At 40.6% G+C, this 8,631-nt stretch overlaps 1 long non-coding RNA gene across 2 annotated transcripts; it reads left to right on the top strand.

Annotated features, from left to right (window-relative positions):
* The first annotated feature begins 731 nt into the window (after positions 1-731).
* Positions 732-8,277, top strand: LOC113012809 (uncharacterized). 2 transcript variants are annotated; one of them, XR_003270752.1, is made up of 4 exons: positions 732-831; positions 2,865-2,984; positions 5,735-5,946; positions 6,248-8,277. It is a non-coding gene; the product is annotated as an uncharacterized LOC113012809 (long non-coding RNA). The 2 variants fall into 2 exon arrangements; XR_003270754.1 differs by lacking the exon at positions 732-831 and adding an exon at positions 2,130-2,190.
* Positions 8,278-8,631: the final 354 nt, after the last annotated feature.

Below are 8,631 nucleotides of genomic sequence, written 5' to 3'. Positions count from 1 at the left end.
AGATTCATTACTGTTTCATTACTTTGGTTTAAAGGCACTCAGTCTTACATTAGCTTGTGTTGAAATGCCATTCAGTGCTTTTCTTTTCTGCTTCTTCCTTTTTTTTTGCTTGTCTGCCTTCAGTCAGTTGAAAAATGTGACTTATCTGATGCAGGCTGCAATTTGAACACACATCAAGGGAGGAATGATGACAGCAGGTCAGAAAAATCAGAGGGACTAAAGGAGGACTCTGCCACCCAGTAAAAAACGCACATCACAGCGTCACGCTCTGCGACACAGAACTTCAGAGACTCCCCTCTTTCTTGAAGGATGTGTTTGATAAGCCCATAAGCGGCATGATTCACCCTCCCACTCCTCTCTGTCTTCCACCTCAGCCTGTTTATCCTGAAGAGACAGCCAGAGGCCTAACAACTTAATTACCTCGCTGGAAGAGGTCACGTTTATTAGTGGTAAACTCCCCAAACTAGCAACCAACCACATCCTTAGGGATTAACCCAAATTTGAGTTGTTTTCCATAAAACAGGATCACTGCTTCTGTTGCAACACTCGACTTTCTCTGGCTTTTGAAGCCATATCACACCATCAGATAGTGTCCAGGAGGAGGTTAGCCCAAGTGGTCCTCGAGCTAAGACACACACAAAGTTGGAGTGGTTGCTGTTTATTTGTCATGGCAACGAGGGGATGTCCAAAAACTCTTTGTAATCTCACTCTTAGCTTGAAAACACAGACAGCGCACCAACATGAATCACCAGCTGATAGACCTTTGGGATAAGACATGTTGGAGCTTAGACTGTTCAGGCCAATATTTTACTCAATTACGTCAGGCCACATGTAAGTATTTGTTATGATCTTTGAGTTTCTAGTTATAATCTTGATCATTTTATGTTATAATGTAATATGCTGTGCTCCATAAGTTAATCCTGCGTTGTTAGCCTTTTGTGTTGTTGTAAAGTGTTGATAGATGTCGTAAAAGGGGTGTGTATTTTGCCCACATGTGGGGGAGAGGAAAGGTTAGGCAAGTAAGCAGGATGTGGAGCAACAGTTTTTCTGACCGTGGCTGTTTAATGTTGTTTTCGTTGTAACATAAAGGGAATGTAAGTGGAGCTCCCACCAGAAGCATTTGTTTGTATTTTTCGGTTTGAATAGAGAATAAATGTTTTGCCCTTTTTATCTTCACCTCGTTTTTGCTACCAAAAGGCAGACAAGCAATTCAACAAGAGCACGAGTCAGAAATTTTACGTCCTGCACAAGCGGCAAAGAAGTACCGAAGGTTGCCGCTACAAGACTGAACCGACTTTAGCTAGAGAACTAAAGCTTTAACTGTCCCCTGCATGGTTTTGTTTTTTTATATAATAAAATTAAAGAAAAATCCAGACCAGGATGACGTAGAAGCAATATTGCATGGTCTTTGCAAATTTGATCCTAAATGAGCTCTCTCTGCATTATCGATATTTTACCATGTTTATCAAACATGTGCAACTAGGAGAAAGTAGACAACATATACTATAAAAGTGAGAAGCATTCACTTTAGCTGGACTGGAGTTCCAGAAGTGCTTTCACTATTTCTTTGTATTTACTCAGATTGTGTAAGGTAACTTTTCCTCCCAGTGTTTCATGCAGAAAACTGGTTAATACCAATTTAACAAGACTCTATAGTTTTGGGAGTTTTTATATCCAATTTTATCATATATATGTACAGTTGTTGTCAGAAATTTACATTCACTCATCCCCACTAATATTTGTTTAAATGTCCTTTAGCAAGTTGCTCCTCAACCAGTTGGTTTTTGGTAGCCATCACCAGGTGTACCAAACGCAGCTTTTTTTTTGGCCCATCATCCGTGTAATAGGTGTTATGGATCAATGAAGTTTTGAAGAACTCCATCCAGGGTGAAGATTTTGAAAGCTCAGTTTCTGCATTTACATGCGGACTAGAAAAACAGACTCGAACCCTTTTTCATCAGAGTATAGCCAGTTAGTCAGTTAAAGTTCTGGGATATTGATCTGGTAGCAGAGGGGGTTGTTAATTGGTTTCAGCTGCTTTGGTGGCTTTACAGGTGGAGGCCACTGACATATTTCTCTCTTCTCTCTCCTCTTGTTTTTTAACTACTTTTGCATTCGGCTAGTGTCAGTGTCTCTACTGGTAGCATGAGGCGGGTGATACCTGGACCTTACAAAAGATCTTTCAAATCAGTAAGTGCAATTACCACAACGGTTGCTATATCTTTCAGCACCGTCTCAGGAGCATTGAGAAGACTCCAGAAGACAGGCAGGTACTCTAGCAGAGCTGGACAGGACCGTAAGAGGTCTTTAACCAATCAGAAGGACTGGCACCTGATTCTTTGTGCAAGGACGAACAAGAAAATAACATCGAGCAGGCCACTGGTGTGAATGTTTCTGAACACAATAATCAGAAACAACTTTATGAGGGTGACCTTAGGGCCTCTAGTGGGCCCTATGCTCAATGCCTGGTACTTGAAGACTGGTTGGTATTTACCACAGAACACCAGAATTGGCAGGTCCACTACTGGTGCCTTATGCTTTTCACAGATAAGAGCAGGTTCACCATGTGACAGATTTGAAAGGGTCTGGAGAAGCCGTGAAGAACTTTGTGCTGTCTGTAACATCATTCAACATGACTGGTTTGGTTTTGGATCAGTGACGATCTGGGAGGCGTATCCATGGAGGGCCACACAGACCTGCATTTTATTAATTTCCTCTTACGTTGTATTTATTGTTTTATTGTTTTACATTGCTATTAAATGTTATATTGTTTTATATTTCCATTTCTTGTTTTGTAAAGCACTTTGTGATTTTTTTATCTGTGAAATGCGCTATAATGTACTTTACTTTACTTTACTCTACAGGCTCGGCAACGGCACCCTGACTGCTATTAGATATCAAGATGAAATCCTTGGACCCATTGTCAGGACCCTACACTGTTGCAGTGGATCCTGGCTTCCTTGTGGTGCACAACAGTGCATGAGGTGAGAGTATGCAGGATAAAAGAATTCATACCATTTCTGATCTTGACTGCAAGCTCGCCTAAACTGAATTCAACAGAACACCTCTGGATGGTCCTGGGTGATGGTCACCTAGATCTGGACCAGGTTAATCCTCAGTAATGCCCTGGTCCAGATATAGGTGATCACCCCCCAGGACCGTCCAACATTTCATTAGGAGCCTGCCCTGACATTGCCAAGCATGCATACAAACACATGGGCGCTAACCACTGAATGTCATTTTGAGTTGCCTCAGTGAAATTTCTACAAAATGGACCAATCTGCCGCATCACTTTATTCACTATGATTTTCAGGGTGTCTTTGAATTCAGCTCTCTGTAGTTTATCATTTTCACATCCACCATATGATGTAGCATCTGTTCATGCCTAACACTCCATGTCAATATAGCATGATGTAGCATGCGATCGTGGCTCAAGAGTTGGGCGTTTGCCTTGTAATCGGAAGGTTGCTGGTTCGAGCCCCGGCTTGGACAGTCTCGGTCGTTGTGTTCTTGGGCAAGACACTTCACCCGTTGCCTACTGGTGGTGGTCAGAGGGCCCGGTGGCGCCAGTGTCTGGCAGCCTTGCCTCTGTCAATGCGCCCCAGGATGGCTGTGGCTACAATGTAGCTTGCCATCACCAGTGTATGAATGGGTGGATGACTGAATGTGTAAAGCGCTTTGGGGTCCTTAGGGACTAGTAAAGCGCTATATAAATACAGGCCATTTACCATTTTACACTGTTAAGATCTGACGTGCTTTCAAAGTGTTCCTTGAATTTTTTTGACCAGTGTATTTCTTCCTGTTTCAGTTTTCCATGTATGGACCATCTCTCTGCTCCTTGTCTGCCTTGTGTATGATCTCTATCTGGATTAAATTCTAGGTTTTAGATTGCACTTTGCCTCAGTGTGCTGTGTTTGGATCCTCTTCCACTATAACTGTTACACGGGCAGCCTAGCAGGAAACAGGGAAACAGAGATAAGAAAATCTCCCTACCACCGAGCCTGGTCTCATGCTAAAATGTGAGTCTGGAAATACATCCTTCAGAGCCCACGTTCTGAGCACATTCTAATTCTTAAACTTAACTCATCGTTTTCAGACATGAGCATTAGAAAAACTAAAAAAAAGAGCTAAAAATCTGAAGATTATACAGATACAGATATAATAATATTGTCAAGGTACCCTAATTTCCCCATTTAAATACATAGTTACCAACGTCTATTTTATGTGATTTAATTAACCAGCTTCCAACCTACACTGGATCGCTCTTGAGAGATTTTTTCTGATAAATTAGCCCTCTTAGCTTATCTTGAAAAATATGAAGGAGAGAGCTTTGGAAAACAAACTACTGATAAAGACACCATGTCACAGCTGGAATCCTTTTAAAAAGTTCAAAGGAAAGATGTGTATAGCCTCAACAAGCAGCGTTCTTCTGTTTACTAGCCTCTGTTGCTGCTGTTGGCCTTTAAATGTTCTGCTCAGTCTCCAGAAATGCTGCAGGAAGGGGGGACACGAGTGAGAAAAGTGGCAGGCTGGAAGAAGGGAAATGGGAGGCTAAATGGGTCACCCACTGGGAGCTCTGGCTAAAAATAGAGAACAGAGCTCAGATCCTGTTCGTGCATTAACTCTCTTTATTTTCCTTTAGCCAGAGAAGGAGGGAAGATGCCAAAACATTAGGGCTGGTGTGTAACACAAAAAGAGGCAGTGTATGACCTGTTTGTATATGAGTGTTCACATTTTAGTGTTGCAGAATCCAGTAGTTGCAGGATTCAATTATTTTTATGTTTCTATGATGTTAAAGTGGGTTTTCCTGCAGCCTAGTCCAGCAGGTGGTTATCAAGCATGCTGACTTCATCAGAAAAAGGATCATCGTTCTCAGGTTTCAGAGTATTATAGTTTAAACGCACTTCTTAACATTGGACTGAAAAGATTAACTATTCTCCTATCTCCTGTCTATGACTGATCCATATGTCGCAGTTTTCAAAAATCAGATTACATTTTGCTGATTTTGTTTGATATTCTCCACGTTCAGTTCGGCCTAATAGGGAGAGGCGGGAGAGGACGTGACTATGATACAATTTCATGGACTCAAGTCACAAATTATCAATAATAATTTTTTTTTTAAAAAACTGAAAAAAACCGAGATTTTAAGACTGGAAAAACAAGAGGTCGTACTGAGGATGGAGGCTATGTGACGACTCTGACAGAACCCTCTGAGTAAAACCCACTCGTAGATGGATCTGAGGTAGAGGTCTTCAGTCCTCATCATCACCTTCATGGTAGACTGAAGGCAAAGAGTTTGCCTCCTGAATACTATTCACTAATACGATTGACCATATACAATGAATCAATAAACATTTTTATGGAGGATTTTTATCCTTTTTTATCCTCTAAAAACAGTGTAACCTTTTACAGCTAAATGACCTCAAAGGTCACTCATTCCTTCCTGTGATGTTGCTGTGCTGAATGTTTCCTATCTTGTCTTGTGATAAAAGCTGATTTATTTCATGTCTGGACAAACAAGCTGATTTTTGTGCTCTTGTCTCTTCTTTTATCTCTTGGACTTTGTCTTCTTTCAACAGCTGACGTGTTCCTCCCTGTTTTCCTGTCAGCCATTGCTGATATTTTTTTCTCTCTTCTCTAGTGCTCATTTTTATTGTGTTCCTCGTGTTTAGTTTTACTATCTACGCGCTGCTACTCTCTTTATAAATTGTCTACATTTTCTTTCTGGTTTCAGGATCTTGACTGTATCCCAGACATGACCTCAACCTCCTGCCGCCTCCTAAAGTTAACAGAAGGATGCAACATACACACACACTGATTAATGCATGGACAGCTGGTTTATGTCTTCGTAGCTCCTGTGGCTGATGGAGTGCTTTCCCACGGTGGTCAGCAGAACAAGAACCCCCAAATACATTTGGTTCTGTCGGGTGGGCGGATTAGATGTTGGTAAGCTGAGACTTTTTATCGTGGTCTGGTTGGTCTCTACATATTTGGGAAACAGTCACATTTGTGCAATTAGTCTGGATCCATTATTGTTTTTGATCATCTTATACTGAATGATTAAGGGGAGGAGGAAATATTTTAATGTGATGTAGGTAAATACACATGTGGTTGGTCTTTCACAGCTCTATGGAAAGCTGGGCAATTTTGAGTCAGCTCAGAATTTGAGTCTAATAACTTTGTCAGAAATTTCAGATATTAACCCCAAATTCAGACTTCTCAATAGCAGAACATGTTTTGTTTTCAGTGGCAGAAACAAGCTTCCATAGCCATTGGATCCTCTCAAGAGGAAGTGGAAAGTGGAGGAAGTGGAGCCTGCTTTCACCACAACCTAACTGGGAGATTATGTATGGATGGAATGCATACATTATCCATCTATACATGCAACATGTGTATGTTGCATCCATCAGCTCAAAAGTTTAACTATTAGTCAAAATCGACAAATGCAGGACATGTGGAGAAGGGGGAGGACTTTATCATATACATTGACAACAGAATCACACAAGATAAGACTGGGTTCATTGACTGCAATGATTAGCATGGCTGGGATGACTCACCTTTGCCAAACTGAAATGTAGAAGCTGACATAAAGTAGTGTTCTCCCATAAACTGCATGTGCACATAGCCAGTGGCTGTTGACATCACTCATTAGCTTGTGGATGAAAGACTCAAGCGGATTGCTTTTACTCCTGCAATCTTATTTTTTGAAAACAGACATTATGAGCCAATGACAACATTCTCTCTTTCATTTTCTTGTCTCTAAATGGGACCATGAGGTGAAAAATTAACTTTATAGTGTATTTAATGAGAACTGACATTTGCGTTATCGTTCTCACGAAAGTGTTTACTGAGGTCATAGATCAAAAGAGCCAAGGGTTCAAAAACATGTGCCAGAGAAAAACAAACAAAAACGTTTAGTGGTCCACAAGTCAAAGTTTTTGGTTAAATTTGGATTTGCTACCTTGAACTCCTGAGAAAGTAACTTAAAATAAAGAACTTAAAATTTCAAGTTATTAAGTATTTTTGGATAATCTAAAATTTCTACTTAGGTCTGGCCAATCAGGAAATGCTTTTCCCTTTGGACTTCTACACAACCGGACTTCTGTTTGTAAGATCAGAAGTCAAACGATATTGGCCATTATGTAGTCTTCAGTTTACCTTTGTGGTTATTGCTATCTTGATTTTCTAACGGCAGGAGTGAGGATATGTAAACAAAAATGGCAGAAATAAACTGCAATAAACTAAAAATTCACACTCCTCAGAGTTGTTATGCGTTGTTAGCCTATAACCATGTTTTTCAGTGCTGTGAATTCGGCCATTGTAGCATGGAAGACTGTTGATGTTGACTCACTTTCTGAGTCAGGCTCTAGTGGGCAGAAGAGGAACTGCAGTTCTTTGAGGTGGCTTTATTTGAGCAACTCCAGAAGCTTTGGAGAGTCATATTACATGTGTATCATATTGCCCCTTTATGCACAAAATATCACGAGCATTCAGCTACTTCCAAATATGCAGAGGAAATTATATATTTTATCAAAAAGCAAATATGGAATTTAAGCTCCAAGCAGCTTTTACTTGGTTCTAACCAGAGTGTTTGGTTTGCCATTGAGGTCAAATACAGAAGAATCTGTCAAGTTTGTCATCCTGAGTCACCAGACTAAACAGAGAGGTTGATGGGACATTTTGAACAAATCTTGCTTGTTTGTGTTCTTCAGGACATTTTCCTATTTAGGCCATAAAGGCTTATGCTGAACAGGCTCGAGGAGGATACTGAACATACAGTAACGGTTTTGGTTCTCATTTTTCAGCACATGCCCAGACTGATTCTACAACGTGTTCATGTGCCAGCAGCTGACAGTAAAGTGAAGGCCCTTTGAAAGAGCAATGTGGGAAACAGAAGGGGTAAAAGCAATGGGTACATATTGGAGAGGGGCAAAAAAAAAACCATATGTGTGGTGCTCCTTTTTTGCACAAACACATGAGAACTGTAGGAGGTTCCAGGGTGCTCTATCTTACTTGGAAAGATGGATGAGTTCCATATGCTACTGTTTCACTGACTCTTTGCTTTCTATGGACTCCAGCAAAGAAGAAATATTTGTAACTTTGCCCTAAATTTCTCTTCTGGGTTTCCGTCTCGTGTTTCTTTGCCAGCAGCTCAGGCTGCCAACTCTAACCAATGCTGAACAAGACTGCACATCCACACACTTATGGTCAAACCCTGGAAATTGTGCAGTTATGGTTGCTGATGGATGGTTTGTTTTTTTTCCTTCACCCCAAGCAAAACCCAAATAACTGCTGCGATGAACATGTTTAGGCATTTTCTTGTTTGGTTAATTTGTCTGAATGTTTCTTTCCGCACGTTTTCTTGCTGCAATGAAACCAGTCAGAGGTTTATATGCGTTTATACATCGCTCAACAAAATCAGAGTAAGAAACTTCTGGTCAGTTAAGTAACAGAGGGAGTTGTTAATCATTTTCAGCTGCTTTGTTGTTAATGAAATTAACAACACTTCCACTTTTGCATTTGGTTGGGGTCATTGTCACTACTGGTAGCATGAGGTGATAGATAATGCACTCTGGTACAAAACTAGGCACACTTAAATTAATTTCTTTTTTTTAAACTCTGCTAACTATT

This window comes from Astatotilapia calliptera, chromosome 3, assembly GCF_900246225.1.
Source record: "Astatotilapia calliptera chromosome 3, fAstCal1.2, whole genome shotgun sequence".
Taxonomy (NCBI): Eukaryota; Metazoa; Chordata; class Actinopteri; order Cichliformes; family Cichlidae; genus Astatotilapia; species Astatotilapia calliptera.
Note: the sequence above shows the minus strand (reverse complement) of the source record. Positions and strands in the feature narration are given on the sequence as shown.